Raw genomic sequence first — 17,965 nt, 5'->3', positions numbered from 1 at the left:
CAGACTGTGGTTTAGAAGAGCTGCTGGTCGGACGGCTGTTGCTGTTTGTGAGGCCAGATCTGTATTTTGACAGTGACTTTGTCCGTTAGCACATATTAAAGTACTTTTCCTCTGGGGAGATCTTGTGTTTTTGCTCTAGCCCTGGTGTTTTTTTTTTTTTACGTGGTGGCGGAGGTCTCTTGACGAGAGACTCTGTGGGTATCGTTTTTATAAAAAAAAAATTGGTTTTGTCTTTTCTTTTCTTTCTGGGCAGAGCACCAAGAGAGCATCTGGGTTTCATTTATTTTTGCATTGTGTGAAAGGACGCGCGTCATCTAATCTTTATTATTATTATTATTATTTCTTGGTTGTGGAAGACAGAGTAGACTTCAGAGAGGTTTTAGTGGACTGAGAGAAAAAACTCAGAGCATATGGACAGAATTGACAGGGTGGAGCCTCACGACTCACAAAAGTGGGGGCAACGAGGTCTGTGACTCTTCTCGAATGCACCAAAAATACAGACAATACAATACATGTTTTCTAGTTCTGGTACAGGTTAAGAAGATATTTGTGATTCAAAGTGAAATGAATTAATCATTGTTTTTGTTTTTTCCTTTTTCTCTTTCTTTCCTTTCCAACAAACAAAAACAACGAACCAAAACAACCATCAACCATGCAATGAGATGTGATGACACAGAAGGAGATTTCAAATAGCAGGTTGTATAAATTGGTCAAACGTACGGATCAGCTACCCTCCAGAAGTGTCCTCTAATCTCATTACATGCAAATAGTTGATTTATATTATGGTCATTTGATTAATTGTTTGTATAATCATTGTACCCAACACATGAAATAAGAGATGGCAGATTGAGATAATTAGACTATCATGTGACATGACACTGTGTCTTGTCAATTATAAATAAATAAATAAATTCCTTATTAAGGAAGTTGTGTTTTTCCCCCCAAAAACTGTATTCACTGTATAAGTCAAGGCATCTATCTATGGCGGATCTATAGCCGGCGGTGGGATGTCTGAGGGTCATATTTGTGAAACAAAGAAGAACTAATTGCAACCCTAGTTGAGAGTCATGAGAGTGTAGATGTTGAGACAGTCATTAGTCATTCTGTGATCTTTTGGGCACGGCTCTGAGCATAAGGCGTATAACAGGCTGATCACGTGTTGCAATAATTAAGGCTAATCATGGTAGCCTGATTGTTGTTGTAATTTGTAGACTGTAAGACCTAGTTTAGGGAGTGGCCCTGGAAAAGATATAGTCTGTGGGAACTATTAGAAAGTGTCCCTGTACAGATCTGGGGGACCTGATTAGAGTGGCCCTGTACAGATTTTTGGAGTGAGACAGACGGAAGCAAATCTCAAGTGAGTGAGATTCTCAGAAACAGACAGGAAGGATCTAGGGGCGGAGCTTTGTGCAAGGTTCTGTGAGTATTCTAATAATAGACAAGAGACACAAAGGAGAGACAGGCAGTACTCAAGGCTCAACACCAGTAGAATTAGTTATTGGGGTTCTCTCAGAGTAAAGAGTCTAAGAGATAAGTAATTCAAACAACTGTTATGATGGACAGTAATCAAAATACACCTGCACAGCAACCAGGTGTATACCGGAAACAACAACAACCAGGGGTGTACCGGCAACAACAACGCGCAACAACATACGAATACCCGCAACAACAATCAACACCACAGTACAGTGGAGTGAGACAAATTGGTCACTCCACGAACACGAACGGTCGGGGAGGCATTGATGAGGTTGAATGTTGGGGATGTGCCAAGATAGGGCACATGTCCAGAAACTGCAGAGCTACTAACGATGGGCCACGCCCACGGGTTTGTTGGCTGTGCGGAGATCCAGGTCACCTGGCAAACACCTGTCCAAAACAGCAGGGGAACCGCAATGGGGGTGGAAGGGGTTATGGAGGTCAGTCCAATAGACAGAGAGAACCTGCGAACCCATGGGCAGGGCGAAACCACGGTTGCACAGTCACGAGAGACAGGGCGTCCCCATCCCCTGACACAGGAACATTTGACACTTTTGATATTGTGGTTGCATTTTGTCTGCCCCAGAGGAGGACTGTGAATAGTCAAACAAGGGATCCCACAGGACCCACCCGACATTAGAGTTGTAGAACTGATAAGCCTATAGAATCATGTCAATAACTTACAAATTCCGTTTGTTAGTCAGTCCTAAACAGACCTGTTGGGTTCAAGAACCATAAACCAGTGAAGGGACATACATTTATATAAGGGAGGATGAGGAGGAGTGAAGAAGGTTTTGCTGTGAGTATGACAGAGTTTCAATAAGACAATCACCTAAGCAGGAAGCAGGGTCATTTCCCCACAGGAAGTCTGGGCTACAGGACAAGTTCTCTGCCTGTGTAAATCCGAGCCACTCTTTCGCCGCTAAAACTGTGGGCAGGACACGGATGAAATTATTTAAGGACTGAATATGAAATAATATGAATTTTTCTCTCCTTTCATGTGAATGACGGAGATAAGCACGGAATGAGAAATCCTACCGAGGGGGATGATCAAAAGATCAAGTTTTTTTTGTTTGTTTTTTTAAATAAGGATTTTCTAAAAAACCAACAGCAGAATGAGTAGTGAGAGCAGGGATAGACGGTTAAAAGTAAACAAAATGGGAAGAGGACTGTGACAATTAAAGTACTAGAGGGTATGAACCAGCAAACAGTAATCACTGCATACAGTGACAACACATGAGCAGTGAGTTGCTTTATACAGGGGAGTTTAACGTGAAAGTAAAGTTAAGTAGAACAGAAGAGGGGATAAGAGTAAGTAGAAAGTTTGAGGAAGTTTGATGAGGTAGAAGAGACGAGAGTCCACAGTAGTTATGGCTATCACACAGGGGAGGAGCTACGAAGAGTTTATGATTTTTGGAAACCATCTTTTGCCTAAATATTTATAAAAAGATGGAGATGGAGCTCTTCAGAATTATTAGCAGAGAGCTGTCAGCATTAGGTTAGCTGTTACATATAGATAGACAGCACTTCATATCATACAAATGATCAAAGGAGGGTGAACATGCATTAGTAAAAAGAAAAACAACAACTGCTGCAGTGTTTATGACGAGACCGTTAACCTGGTTGTTCCCGCAGCACTGACGGGGGACCAAGCCGGTCCATGTTGTACGATGTGATTTTGGACCTCCCTACAAAACTAAGCAATTATTTTTGTTTGTATTTTCATTCAACCTTTAGTTAACCAGGAAGGCCCATTGAGATACAAGATTTTTGCAAAAGAGACCTGGCCAATATGACAGCAGTAACATTTGCAATATATCGGATAGCAGTAAGATGTGCGATACATCACACAGGGACATGGTAGGGGTTTTTGAGTGGGGATTTGAAGGAGTGCAGGGATGTAGCACTACGGATGTTTGGAGGGAGTGAGTTCCAGAGGGTGAGCAGCCACAGAGAAGGCTCTGAGACCAACAGTCTGTATGATATGCAGCCTCCGGGGCTTGGTAGGTAATGTGTAGGGTGAAACATTTTCTATGCTTTGTTTAGCGTAATAATATGAACATGATTCACTGGCTGTGAGCGAGCCCTTGTGAACATCATGAATTTAGTTTTCTTTACATTTAAAACTAGTTTAAAGGGGAACTATCTTATAACTGGCCTTTTTCAGTGTTTAGCCGTGTTTCCTGGCTATGTGGACTTATATTAATAGAATATATCTCTCTAATTTTCATATTGCCGCAATCTTCCTATTCCTATTCTATATTCCTCTCTGACTGAACTGAGTCATCTGAAAATGTGCATGTCTGTGATGTCAGAGATTTCTCAGCTGCATAATAATGTGGCAGTTGATGTGGCAGTTGGCACCAGGCCATACAGTGGTTGGAGCCCAGCCTCAAAACGGCTTAAGATCTTGAGGTAGACAAATGCTGTTTTTGAGTGCTTGATTAGAAATACAAAACAATTAATTTTTTTTTTGGAAAAAGGAGGGAGCACTTGTATACAGGACGGTGACGTCCGTATAAAAGATGCAGCTTGGCTGTATGGCTATTATTGTCCATGTCATTTATAAAAACATAGAATAAAACCAGAGCAAAAAATAGACTCTGGGGAAACACCTTTGTTGATTTCTAAATTTGTATTTTAAGATCAATTACCAGAGATGTGGAAAAGGCAATATGGATGTAGTAAAGGGACAAGAATGGAGCAGGTTTCATTTTCACGATGTGAAATGTGAAAACGGGGGAGGATGAGAAGAGATAGGACAACAAGACGTTATAAGACAAGAGTTGTGTGACAAATGACAAAGTGGGTAAAAGAAGTGAATTGATTGATGATAAACAGATAGGAGACGAGTGAATGTGTAAGTATGGGCGCCATGAATGCTAATAAGGTTTTCTGAGCATCTCTAACCCAGTGTTTTTCTCTAATAGGTTGTGGAAAGTACAGGGGAAATTGTTTTTGTTTTTCTCTAATAGGTTGTGGAGAGTACGGAGGAAATCCTGTTAACTATGGTTTAGTTCACAGGCCTATAGTGAAAAAGGGGGTAACTATTAGGAGAACTGTTTAGAAGAACTAACCTGTGCAAATGCTTACTACTAGGTAATCGCATGAAACTAATAAAAGCGCTAAGATAACATAACAGGCCAATGCAGCTTAAAAGGTCCTGCATAGGACTTTTGCATGAGCAGCCCGTTGCAAACGGCAAACAGGCCACTGCAAGCCATGCAATGCAGCTTAAAAGGTCCTGCATAGGACTTTTGCATAAGCAGCCTGTTGCAAACAGTGCAGTCTGTCAAGATCCTGTGAAGGAGAGAGAGACCAAAGTGGGGCGAGCCAATCCAACAACAGTCCGAGACAAAGAAGCACAACTCTGGCATCACCTGGAAGCGACACGGAGTTCTGCACGGAAACAAGGACAGTGTTGTAATAAGATAATGATCAACAAAATTACCATGTGCAAGCCAGCCAGATGGTATAAGTGTTTTGTTCTACAATCAGGAAAACCGAGTGGGACAAGCAGAAGGGACAGCAGAGGCTGGACCAGCAGAGATTGAAGGCCCTGGGGTGACCGGGGGAAGATGCATGGGACAGAAGGTCAAGTCCTCATCGAAACACCAAAACCATGAACCCAAAGCTAAGTACAATGCAACTACACCTGTGCTAGGCCATTGAGAGGGTCATCTTGCCAGCAATCTCACTGTATGAACATATAATAGTCTATAAGGACATATGAAGGAAGTGTATAAAAAATGAGGTGACACCTTGTTGCCCTTAAGGTCACAGTGCTTTGTACAAGAGAGCAACAGGAAGCCTCCATAGGCATAAAAATGAGCAACGCCGGTGACAATATAGCGCGGCTAAACAAGATATGAGCAGAATAAATATGAATATCATAAAAAATATGATATGACGATGACATGACCCTCAACGATACTATGAAAAAAAAGAAGAGACCAGAGGAAAAACACGTCTATGAAAGGGAGGACTAGACACACATAGAATCATAGCTCTATAACTGGTCTCATCGTCAGGAGAAGGGACGGGCAGAACATTGTCCACAAATTTGATTATATGTTAATAGTCCGGGTGACTAATAAAGTCAGTAATGAAAACAAGGAGTAGCAGATGTGTAATGACACACCAAGGGAATAGTGTTGAAAACTCGCACTTATGCTATAAACAGGCAAAACAATACATCTGGTCTATTCATTGTGACTGGTCCAATGTAGCTGTGGTGTCCATTTTAAATAAGGTTTTCATTCATTAAGGTGCCCCAATTTGAGGGCCAAACGATAAGGATAGTCATGACGGCTGTGATGAATTTACCACGGAATGTGATGAAGTCAATGTGGGGAATATGCAGATGTAGCAGATGTACTACTGTGATGTTGTACAAAGCATGAGAAAAGTGTCAAAGTGCTAACGACAGTGCCTATTGTTAAGTCTGCACATACATTGTTTCCTCAGAATTGTGAAGTTCAGGTATTAAAGAAGCTATATATTTCAACTAGCTTTTTCGTTATTCCTGTTTCCACTCTTCAGTGTTTCAAAGCATTGTAGAAAGTGATATATGCACTAATAAAGAGTGCGTCACCTACAAAGTATGCCAGAGTAACTTCCATTATCATTAATAAGCCAAGATAATTTGGGAACCCTGTATCACTGAGTGAATAAATGTAATTATGCTGTGGAACATATTATGATTATTATGTACATCCACTATACATTCCTCTTCTCTATTTCAGTGGGCTCAGTGCCACAAGTAAGCAGTTGCATAGTCACAAAACACTAGCAACTGAGGGGGGTGTGTCCTAAGGGACAAAGAGGTGTACTCTACCAAAGGGAGGATCTAAGGGACAAAGAGGGGTACCCTACACAAGCAGGTTCTAAAGGTCAAAGAACCTGTGGTGGTCAAAGTGAACCAAACAAATTAAAGGGTCTTATTCATCATTTCTTTCAATGTATTATAGAATTGGATATTTCCAGTAAGCAGTTACTGCACAAGTCTGGTTTAGCAACTAATTGTGTCAAATGTGTGGAAATTGGTTGTGCATTTATTATATTTCCATTTAGGGTGTGAGAACGCAAACCAGAGCTAAGGGCAGTGACTGATGCTACGACACATCACCTGACTGTTAGAAGTTGTATGTTAAAGCCGATATGGCTAGGAGAGAGGTTTAAGGTGGAAGTTGAGATTAATAATACTATTGTGTGTATTAAATATGCAGGGAAAATGTTGGCACAAGACTATACAATGGAGCTTGGCTAGATCAAATTTAGAAGGGGAATAGTGGGGTAAACAATCAGTTATATATGGGAATTTCTAATTGTAATTTTCCTGTCGGACATGTTGCATTGGCCTGGCGAGATGCTGTTGGACGGATGATGGACAGACTGTGGGTCTACGAGCAGCCCAGAGGTGGAGAAGGAGAACTTCGCTGCAGACTGTCCTCGCTTACAGAGGATTGGTTTGTGGCCATTCCAAACCTGAACACGGTTGATCTGATCTTAGAAGCTAAGCAGGTTCGAGCCTGAGTCCCTGGTGTGGTAACATCAGGAAAGCGCATGGCAAGATGGAAAAGTGAAAAGACTGAGTCATGGACTATGGACGGGACAGACATTGAGTGGACAGTGATAAAGAGTATTTGTTATAATCATGCCATTTTAGGTATTCACGGTTGTTGTTTGTGCTTTTTGTAAAATAATCATGTTTATATGATCCTTTTTTCCTTTAATGTTTAAACTGAGTATTGAAGGGGGAGTTACTGGCGTAAGTAAGTCACGATAGGTTGAGTTTTTACCTCTCTTACAACTTTTGACATCAGGGAGTTAATTTTTCTCCTGTAAGGGCGGAAGTTTGCTTAAACATATTGTGGGCTTTTTGACCGGAATACCTCGAATTGACTTACAGATTGGTAGGTCTCTGAATTAGATAGGCCCGAGCGGTGATCTTCACTGCTTGGTCAACGTATTTCTGTCTCTGAGCACAGTAACTGGGGGGAGTTGCTATAAGGGAGGGGTCAGAAAGTGTTTTGAAGTATGCATGCATCGTCATGGCATTCTGCCATGAAAGGGAGGATATGTGGTGGAGAATACACTTTAAATGCTTATATATATATGTAATATATTGGTTGTAGCTGTATTAGGATGGTGTATTGTATCCTCGTAAAATGTTGCTCTCACTAGCAATGAGAGCAAGGCAGGAAGTGCAGGAAAAGACAGGAAGCGGCCAAGGACAGATGACAGGGAGCTCCGATCATAATGACCCTTACACACATGTGTACACTCACATACCCACACACACATAGACACACACACATACACACACATACACACACACACACACACACATAGACACGTACACACACACACACGTTGACATACGGTCTTTTGCACCATATGCCGGTAAGCCTCTGATCAGCTATATGTAGGAACGGAGGGAGGCCTATAGGATACTATAATACTGTAGGGCTATAATTATGAACTATGCTATATTTAAGTAAATGGACCCTGTTGTGTGAACTGTTGTGCAAATCACTAAGAGGAGACAGTCTGTCTCATTTGGATTTGATAACTACAATAGAAGGATATTACATAACAGTAGCGCTAGCACACACACCTTTACACGCACGCACATATGCACGCACACACACATGAACTCACACACACTCACACCAGCATAAAGTCATTTGCACGCATTTTGCACCCATTTTGGTAAACAACTTAAACACGTAAGTCTGACGCATGTCAGGGTTGTGTTGTTCGGTGATCACTGCAATAAACCTTTTGTCCTCCACGGCTGTTACAAGTGAGTCCTGTGTTCTGACGTCTCCTTTAAACAATGAGCTATAAACAGACAGCTCTTATCTTCTATACATACAGGTACCATGAGAGGGTACATACAGGGACCATGAGAGGGTACATACAGGTACCGTACATACAGGGACCATGAGAGGGTCCATACAGGGACCATGAGAGGGTCCATACTAGGGATGGGTACCTTTCACATTTGAACCGATACCGGTACCTGTGAATCGATACCGGTACCCAACGGTACCTTTTTTCGGTACTTTAGTCTCAAGAAATTTCATTTACCTACCTCAGTCGTAAAAAAAAATCCAAACTTCTAATAACTACAATTTCGACAGTTTTCGGCTTGTCATTGCTCCGACTGCTTTGTTGTTGAATCAAGTCTAATCCTAGGTAAGCATATATTGTGCGTGTGAACGTTGACATGAAAAGAAAAACGGTAAAAAAAAAAAAAAGTAAAAAGAAAAAAAAAATCTTTTTTTTTACATTTTTTTTCGGTTTCTCACTTGATTCGATACTCGGTAGTACCGACGTGTTTCGGTTCGGTACCTCAAAAGTACCAAATTCGGTACCCATCCCTAGTCCATACAGGGACCATGAGAGGGTCCATACAGGGACCATGAGAGGGTCCATACAGGGACCATGAGTGGGTACATCAGGGTTTCCGTTAGAAAAGATTGTTGCCGGCCTCAGTGTCCGGTAGATTTCAATCTACCGGTCAAATGAGAGAAATTCCGGTCAGAGTTTATTGAGCTTAAAAACAATCGATAGGCAAAAGAATGACAACAAAACAAAAGAATGACATCATCAAGGCATGTAGATTTATAATATTTTTACTTAAAACTAGGCTACTTTTGCGTATAAAGCCATTATATTCCAAATAAAATAAGTCCCGAGACTCCATGCTGCTGCCGACTTTAAATCAAATAGGTGTCTGTGGGCAGTCGCCCGACAATAATAAACAGCAGTCTGTTATAATCACATTTTTATGAGCTAACGAATTCCGTTATATTGGACATTTGTATTAATTATATCAAGCGAAGAACTGAGAAATTTGGCAGAGAGAGACGGCAACATTATCGTGGGTTTGCGTGATGACTCTCTCTCTCTCCACCTCCCAACGACTTATTTGCGAGAGTATGTCGATGCAGAGCAGCAGATTCAGCTGTTATTGGCTCTTTTCTGGCTCTATCTGGGGACCGCACAGCAGCGCCACCCACCCAACATTGAATTGCCAATGGCTGAATTGGAGTACTGCAATGGCCGCTGTAATGGCCGCTGCTGCTCCGGCTCTGCAGCTACACATGCACTCGCAAAACCCAGCACTAAGCTCTCGCTGATAACATTATTATACCTGCTTGGTGAAGCAACAATGAAACAAATGTAATGATTGTTTCGTTCATCGCATAGGCTATTTAATTTTAGCCTATTTTAATACAATTCAAATAATCAAATTGTGCTTAGACTCAGGGAATTATTTTCACCGGACATTAAGACCGGAGAGATTAAATATGTCGGACTTCAACAGATTTTGCCGGTCAAATACCGGTAATTACCGGCTAACGGAAACGCTGGGGTACATACAGAGACCATGAGAGGGTACATACAGGAACCATGAGAGGGTCCATACAGGGACCATGAGAGGGTCCATACAGGGACCGTGAGAGGGTACATACAGGGACCATGAGAGGGTACATACAGGGACCATGAGAGGGTCCATACAGGGACCATGAGAGGGTCCATACAGGGACCATGTGTCATCTCTCCTGAACTGGTGAAAAGAAAGTTCCTTAGAGATGAATGTAAGTAAAACTAAGGAACTTGTCATACATAACAACAGTATCGAGGACGTGGGCGACGTGTGAGACAGAAGAGGGCTGAAGCACGGAGAGAGAGAAGGAGATACAAACCAAATTATTAAGTAAACAATAAACAAGGTGGCCTATTGGGATGTTAGAGCATAATGTGAAAAACACATTTTTATATGTCTGCACTTTATGTGCTCATTTTGTGTATTTTTTCTGTTGTGAAGCACTTTGAGCTGCAATTCTTGTATGAAAGGTGCTATACAAATAAAGTGTGTTATTAATGCTCTCCACCAACAAGACCACAGTGTCAAACAGACCAACTCTCTCCACCTGGTCAAACAAGACCACAAAGTTTCTCCCAAAACTCCAGTCCTGCAAACCCACCTGGTCTGACATCAAGGCCACCCCATCATCACTTCCGCTTAATTGGCTGGTATCAATCCCTGTTTCCTGAGCCTTTCAGCCATTGTGTAGTAGTGTTGTCAAAAATATCGAAATATCGATACATATCGATACTGAATATTTAAAATGGTTTCGATACTCATTTCCCGAAGTATCGATACTTTCTGCAGTACCGATACCAGCTGGCTTGCTCCCGCAAGTTGTTGACAGACAGACGCGCTGCCAGAGCACGCTTGCCCTTCCGCCTCCTCCTCAGAGAGCGGCAACAGACACAGGCTGCAGCCTCCTCCCCCTCACAGCCGGGAGCTCTGTCTTCAGTTTGTAAACAAAGCTATTATTAGCTAACGTTAGCTGTCGTTCCTCCGTTAGCTTATGCTAGCTAGCTGGCCACATTTATAATTACTTCATGGAAACGGAGTAACGTCAAGCCGAGCCCACCCATCCTACACTAGTACACGCATGAACTCGACACAACGTTACCCCGCCTCCATGAAGTGTCCAATTAGCAGCAATGTTGTTGAAAATGTAACGTTAATAAATGCTCCGAGCATAGCTCCGGAGAAATCTCCCTCTCTCTCTCTCAAGTACCCTTGTTTTTGGGTCATAACTAGAAAGGTGCGCTCAGTAGACCTCAAATCTCCAGCAGCCCCTCTCTCTCTCTCTCTCTCTCTCTCTCTCTCTCTCTCTCTCTCTCTCTCTCTCTCTCTCTCTCTCTCTCTCTCTCTCTCTCTCTCTCTCTCTCTCTCTCTCTCTCTCTCTCTCTCTCTCTCTCTCTCTCTCTCTCTCTCTCTCTCTCTCTCTCTCTCTCTCTCTCTCTCTCTCTCTCTCTCTCTCTCTCTCTCTCTCTCTCTCTCTCTCTCTCTCTCTCTCTCTCTCTCTCTCTCTCTCTCTCTCTCTCTCTCTCTCTCTCTCTCTCTCTCTCTTCTCTCTCTCTCTCTCTCTCTCTCTCTCTCTCTCTCTCTCTCTCTCTCTCTCTCTCTCTCTCTCTATCTTTAGTCTCTCTGATCTAAAGATAAACAAAGGGTTTTAAAAGTGTTATATTTATCTTCTCTTATAGTACCAGAGAGAAGCTGAGGAGAATCGACCAGCAACAAAAGCTAAATTTGTTTAAAAAAATAATAATATATATATATATATATTTATTAATTTTTTATTTTTTTTGGTATCGAAATGGTATCGAAGTATCGATACTTTTCAATGTATCGTATCGAAGTCAAAATTCCAGTATCGTGACAACACTATTGTGTAGTGTGATGTGTGCCTGGTGCCAGTGTCTCGCAGCCATTGAGCCTGTAGCCCAAGGTTGGGTGCTACCCAGTGGTGAAGGAGGCCATTTACATCCTACACTAGGAGTGTCTAGAAAACCACTATATAAATACAATGATAATTCATTCATAGTTTCAGGTCATGACCGTGAATTGCATGCAATAGTATTGATTCTGAATTCCAACTCAACTTCTAACATGAGGTGACAGTGGATCAGGAGGTAAAGTAGTCGCCTGGTAATCGGAATGTTCCCGGTTCGATTCCCACTCCTCCCGGGGAGCATGTCAGTGTCCTTGAACAAGAAAACGTAACCCCTAATTGATCCCAATGAGCAGGTTGGCACCTTGCACCGTTGGTGTGTGAATGAATGGGTGAATGTGAGGAACAAAATCACAAAGCGCTTTGGATAAAATCGCTATATAAATGCACCATTTAACACACACATTAGAAAGAGATAAAGTAACAGTCTTATCCGACCCAGATTTGACCGTTGGGCTTTAAAGTTAAAACCGCTCTGATTTTCTAATTCTCTCGGACACAAAAGTCAAAACACCACTTCAGAACCCTGACTTGTATTGTTAAAAGTAGAAGTGTTTACACTCACTAGAACAGATATTATGGCTAGATGATGCCTCAACCACAATCTAAAATTGTTATTGATTTGCTTGATTTATTTGGATGTATCTTAGCTAACCGACTTATCGTCCAAGAATCAGGAATAATCCAACACCAATCTCTCTGAGCAGGGTTTACTCACACTAGTCTGAGCAGGATTTTGGTCTGAGATTTGTTAGAAAAGGTACACAACAGGGGTACATTGTACATCCCACTATCAAAGTCTGCTGCGCAAACTAAACTGAGTGTGTTTGGTTAGAGTGTCTCTCTCTCTCCACACCTCTCTCTCTCTCGCTAAGAGACAGTAGGCTACAGACAAACACCCAGTCAAGCCCAACTCAGCCAGGAACAAGACATGGCAAGCCTAGTTAAGCAAGACCCAGCCAAGAACAAGACTAGGCAAGCCTAGTTAAGCAAGACACAGCCAAGAATGAGACATGGCAAGCCTAATTAAGCAAGATACAGCCAAGAACAAGAATAGGCAAGCCTAGTTAAGCAAGACCCAGCCAAGAACAAGACACGGCAAGCCTAATTAAGCAAGACCCAGCCAAGAACAAGACTAGGCAAGCCTAGTTAAGCAAGACACAGCCAAGAACAAGACTAAGCAAGCCTAGTTAAGCAAGACCCAGCCAAGAACGAATCTAGGCAAGCAATTATTATTATAATTTTTATCATGTAAAAGTTTATATATAAAATCTGCAAATGGATTATGCAAAACAACTCCCAATGTAATATTTCTTCCCCATCTTACCGCTGACAATCTTTTGAGCGGGATTTCCAAGAGTCTTGTCTGTAGTTTAGCTCCACTCTTCTCTCCAAGCTCCTCATAACCTTGGATTACAAACCAGTCTGTGTCCTTTTCTGAAACTGAGAGAACCGTCACATTTTTATTTGTTTATTAAAAAAGATCGCCATTAGCTGATGCCAATGGCACCAGCTAGTCTTCCTGAGGTCCAAATTCCCACATATCAATATATACATACAAATATACATACACACACGCACATATATACACTGAATTAAAAAAAATAAAAAATTATTGTTCTTTAAAAAAAAGTTTTTATCATCATTCCATTTGGGCTGTGGGGTGTGCTTAACACATTAACTGCCAAAGAGTTTGCCCGTCTCATACCACTCCCTGCCACCACTCTAAGCCTATGGAGATGTTCACCTTCTTTGCAGGGCTATAACTTTTTAAATTGTATTGCCAAATTGACATTACTATGGCCCATTCAACATCGATTATCTATCATTCAGGATGTAGGAACGTTATACTTTTTCATTCATAGATTCATACGAAAATACCGTCTAGAATATAAATATGTTTTTATCGTTTTCTGCAGTCATTCCTAGAACGTGAGTTATAGGCATAAACGCATATATAGATTATCAACTGCCGTTTGTTGCCGATACACGCTATCTGCAGGTTTAGCCCAGTCATATTTAATGCTTTTTAAGACTTTTTAATGCCACTCAGAATTAAATTTAATACCAATTTCACAATAACAAAAATCATGCAACGACACCAATTAGTTTAAGTTTAGGGACACATTGGTCCAAAGATGTTTATTAAAACAACTTGGAAACTTAAAAATCTTGAACTTAAAGGAGTAACTGGATTGGATGAATTTCAACAAAGGGGTGACCAAACATAAATAGCAAATATAGCTATACAAAATATACCAGGGGCCAAGCAGCAAGTGCAACAGCCACTGTCAGAACACATAACTATTACCACCCTCCCCAGGGTATCAAAAAAGTCAACCAACAAACAAGATTCTTGTGCCGGATCTCCTCTCTGGTAAACAAGAATACCCTGAAGACTCTAACAGGAGCACTCATTCAAGGGTACTACGACTATGCTTGCACCTCATGGTACCAAAGCACCTCAAAGGCCCTAAAAACAAGATTACAAACATCACAAAACAAACTGGTCAGACTACTGCTTAACCTCACTCCTAAAACCCACTTTACCCCTGCCCACATTCAAAACCGCTCTTAAAGAGCACCTACGGGAGGCTGCAATTAGAAACTGGGCACCGTAAATGTCCAACCCCCCCCCCCCCCCCCCTCCTAATGTACAGTCTCCTCCCCATCATATGTATATATTTTCTGTTAGGATCTCTGGGTAACAGTACTGTATATTTGCATATCGTATATGTCACAATTGTAACACTACAGTACTATATAGTATACCTGTATGTCCCTATGCCATAAATGTCATGATGTCATGTATGTTGAGTATGTCATAAATGTCATGTCACTATAATTGAAAATGGGGGACCCTGATGTAAACAAGACACACGTCTTTCTCTGGTCTGCATCCCCTTAACAATTGTGTGTATTGAGCCGTACTGTATTGTACCCATTCTGCAATCTGTTAAATAAAGTTTTCATTCATTCATCCAGTTGTTTTGTTTTTATGGTTTTGGTTGAATGAATGAATACTTTGTTTAACAGATTGCAGAATGGGTACAATACAGTACGGCTCAATACACACAATTGTTAAGGGGATGCAGACCAGAGAAAGACGTTTGTCTTGTTTACATCAGGGTCCCCCGTTTTCAATTCATAGTGACATTTATGACACTCAACATACATGACATTTATGGCATAGGGACATACAGGTATATAGTACTGTACCGTTACATTTGTGACATATACGATATGCAAATATACAGTACTGTTACCCATAGATCCTAACATACATGGGAGGATACTGTACGTCATTAGGAGGGGGTGGAAAAAATACATAGTGGGTGAAGCTCTCATCGAACATAAACACAAACGTGTCCTTGTTTACATCCGTGAATAGATTATTTTCAAGTTAAGACCTCAGCTTCAAGCTTTGGCGTGGAGCCGAATGTTATCCGGACTTCTGTTGGTGCAGATGTTATAGTCCTACCTGAGATGCCGCAGCTGGTGTGGAGGCAGGGGCCGAAAATAAATGCGAAATAGTAGTTTGCAGGCGGTTTTTGCAGAGCGCTCAGCATGTGCGACGCTTGTAATGGTCTTTGACTGGGACCAACCATCGCGCAAACAGTGGATTGTCGAGCCAGTTCTCGTTAAATTGGCACTTTCCCATATTAACGAGTGCAAATGCTAAACTAAACTAAACGTAACGTTAGCGTTATCGCTTCGCCTTGCTAACGTTAGCTAGACTCCGTCTCCGTTGCTGAAATGGTTCCCCGGCCAACACATTACACAAGGAGTTGTGTTGGTTCCGCCCCATTCCGGTCTGCGTGATTCTACAATGAAAAGTCAAACTTTATCTCCCGTTAACCGTTTTCCCCCAGATTTCATAATAAAACATAAGATGACATGGCATTTTATCTTTCCTTTCTATGGCATTTTTAAGACCTCTGAAAATGGATTTAAGACATTTTAAGACAAACTAAGGCCTTAATTATTGATAAACTAATTTAAGACCTTTTAAGACTTTTTAAGGATCCGCGGACACCCTGATATTAAAAATGTCAACTGTACATGATCCTAAATGTTATGACTCATCATGCGCGGATGAACGGGGGGGGGGGGGGCGTTTATAATTCCGTGATCTTCAGTAAATGCTTTATGTAGTATGGGTGATATATTGATCAGAGCAGTTTGCATTAATAATAATAAACAAACACGCTGAAAGTAACGTTACTGTCCTCTTACCGTTCGCCGATGAGACTGGAGGAAAAAGATCCCACTTATTTGACGTGGATCAACTAGATCAATTTCCGGTTTGTATAATAATAATAAACGCCCAAATCATATCGATTATTGAGTTATGGCAGCGATCCATATACACGGATGTGTGTCTAGAGTCCCGCAACAATATGCGAGTGCCGGATGCATTTCCCAGATGCACGGAGATCACCAGAGATCCATTTCCGGTTGTAACTCGCCCGATCATCCACCAGGCGGCAGTATTGAAGCGTTGCAGAGTTGTGCAGGCTCCCACTGTATCAGCCGAGGCTGGGTGAGGGAATTATGAATACCCTTGGCGAAAAAATGAAATATGATCTCAATAACGTTGTACGCCGTGGAATGGCAGAATTAGCATGACTTTGAAACACGTTGTACGACGTTATTGGCGCCCAATGTGTTAATGTCTGAAGGACTCGACTGAAGGCTTCTTGTCCTCTGCGAAAGCATGCAATTGGTCCACCAGGTGGATACATCTTGATATTTGTCTAGTGTGTTCATTAGACAGGTGAAATCCTCTTTCAGTGCCTCTGTGCCCGTTTTCTTAGGCAGTTAGCATCGCTGGTATGTGCGCCATTAGCGTTAGCCACGCTTATAGGCCTCTTTGCTTTTGGAAAGAGTGAAAAAAAAAATATATATATATATATTGTGCATTCGACTAAGAGGTTGGCAGTCGATTATGGCTCCTTTCGATTGATTAGTCGACTATTCGACTAGTCATGGTCAGCCCTAGTCATTTGTAATCAGATTTGTTATTTGACTTGCCACAAATCTCACCCCACTTATTGTCTAGTGATTAATTCTGTATTTACAGGTGAAAACTGACCGGAGGAACAGGCTGCAGGGAGACCATCTGGCCAAATATACATACACACACGCACATATATACACTGAATTAAAAAAAATAAAAAATTATTGTTCTTTAAAAAAAAGTTTTTATCATCATTCCATTTGGGCTGTGGGGTGTGCTTAACACATTAACTGCCAAAGAGTTTGCCCGTCTCATACCACTCCCTGCCACCACTCTAAGCCTATGGAGAAGTTCCCCTTCTTTGCAGGGCTATAACTTTTTAAATTGTATTGCTAAATTGACATTACTATGGCCCATTCAACGTCCTATATCTATTGTTCAGGGTGTAGCAACGTTATACTTTTTCATTCACATATTCATACTAAAATACGGTCTAAAGTATAAGTATGTTTTTATCGTTTTCTGCAGCTTTCTCCAGAACGTGATTTATAGCCCCAAATGCATTAGATTGATGATGAAATACAGTTTGATAGGAATCTGCGCGAGATAAAAAATTTCAAATGGACGTGCTTCTAGAGGTTACTAAGTATGATCTGATGTTGACCGGATGGGCGGGGGGTCGTTTATAATTCTGTGGCCAACGTGATATGATTCATCTAGTGTGGGTGATATGATCATTAGAGCAGTTAGTATCGAACACATTGAACGCGCCGTTGGACGATGAGCGTGGAACAGAAATGTTCCTATTATGGGATGTACAAATATGCGATCCATTTCCAGGTTGTATAATAGTATATACGTCCAAATCATGTTGTTTATCGAGTTATTTGCAACCGATCGATGTCCAGTGTATCAAGATGGAGTCCCGCTAACGATAGCGAGTGCCCGGACGAAATATGGGAGAGCACCACATCCGGCGCATCACTTCCTGTTTGGGCGATCCGCCGATCGGCCACCAGATGGCGCTCTTGAACCGTTGGAGAGTTGAGAGGGGCTCAACAGTAGATCTCAGGTCTCCGGGGGAGAAATATTATTTCGATCACAGATTTTTGAAATATTGATATCAAAGACGTGGTCCAGCGTCTTTGGCATAATAAGCATGGCGGGGAAAGACGTGTCCCAGCGTTTTTGGCGATTAAAGTGT

General features: G+C 41.6%; 1 protein-coding gene across 1 annotated transcript in view; it reads right to left on the bottom strand.

Moving 5' to 3' along the window:
* LOC311233289 (uncharacterized protein) overlaps nucleotides 1–17,965 on the bottom strand; it is a 447,587-nt gene that overhangs the window by 99,086 nt on the left and 330,536 nt on the right. The window lies entirely within an intron of this gene.

Source organism: Notolepis coatsorum (genome assembly GCF_963971535.1).
Source record: "Notolepis coatsorum genome assembly, chromosome: 8".
Lineage (NCBI taxonomy): Eukaryota > Metazoa > Chordata > Actinopteri > Aulopiformes > Paralepididae > Notolepis > Notolepis coatsorum.
The sequence above is the reverse complement of the archived record's forward strand: the minus strand, read 5'-3'. Positions and strand labels throughout refer to the sequence as shown.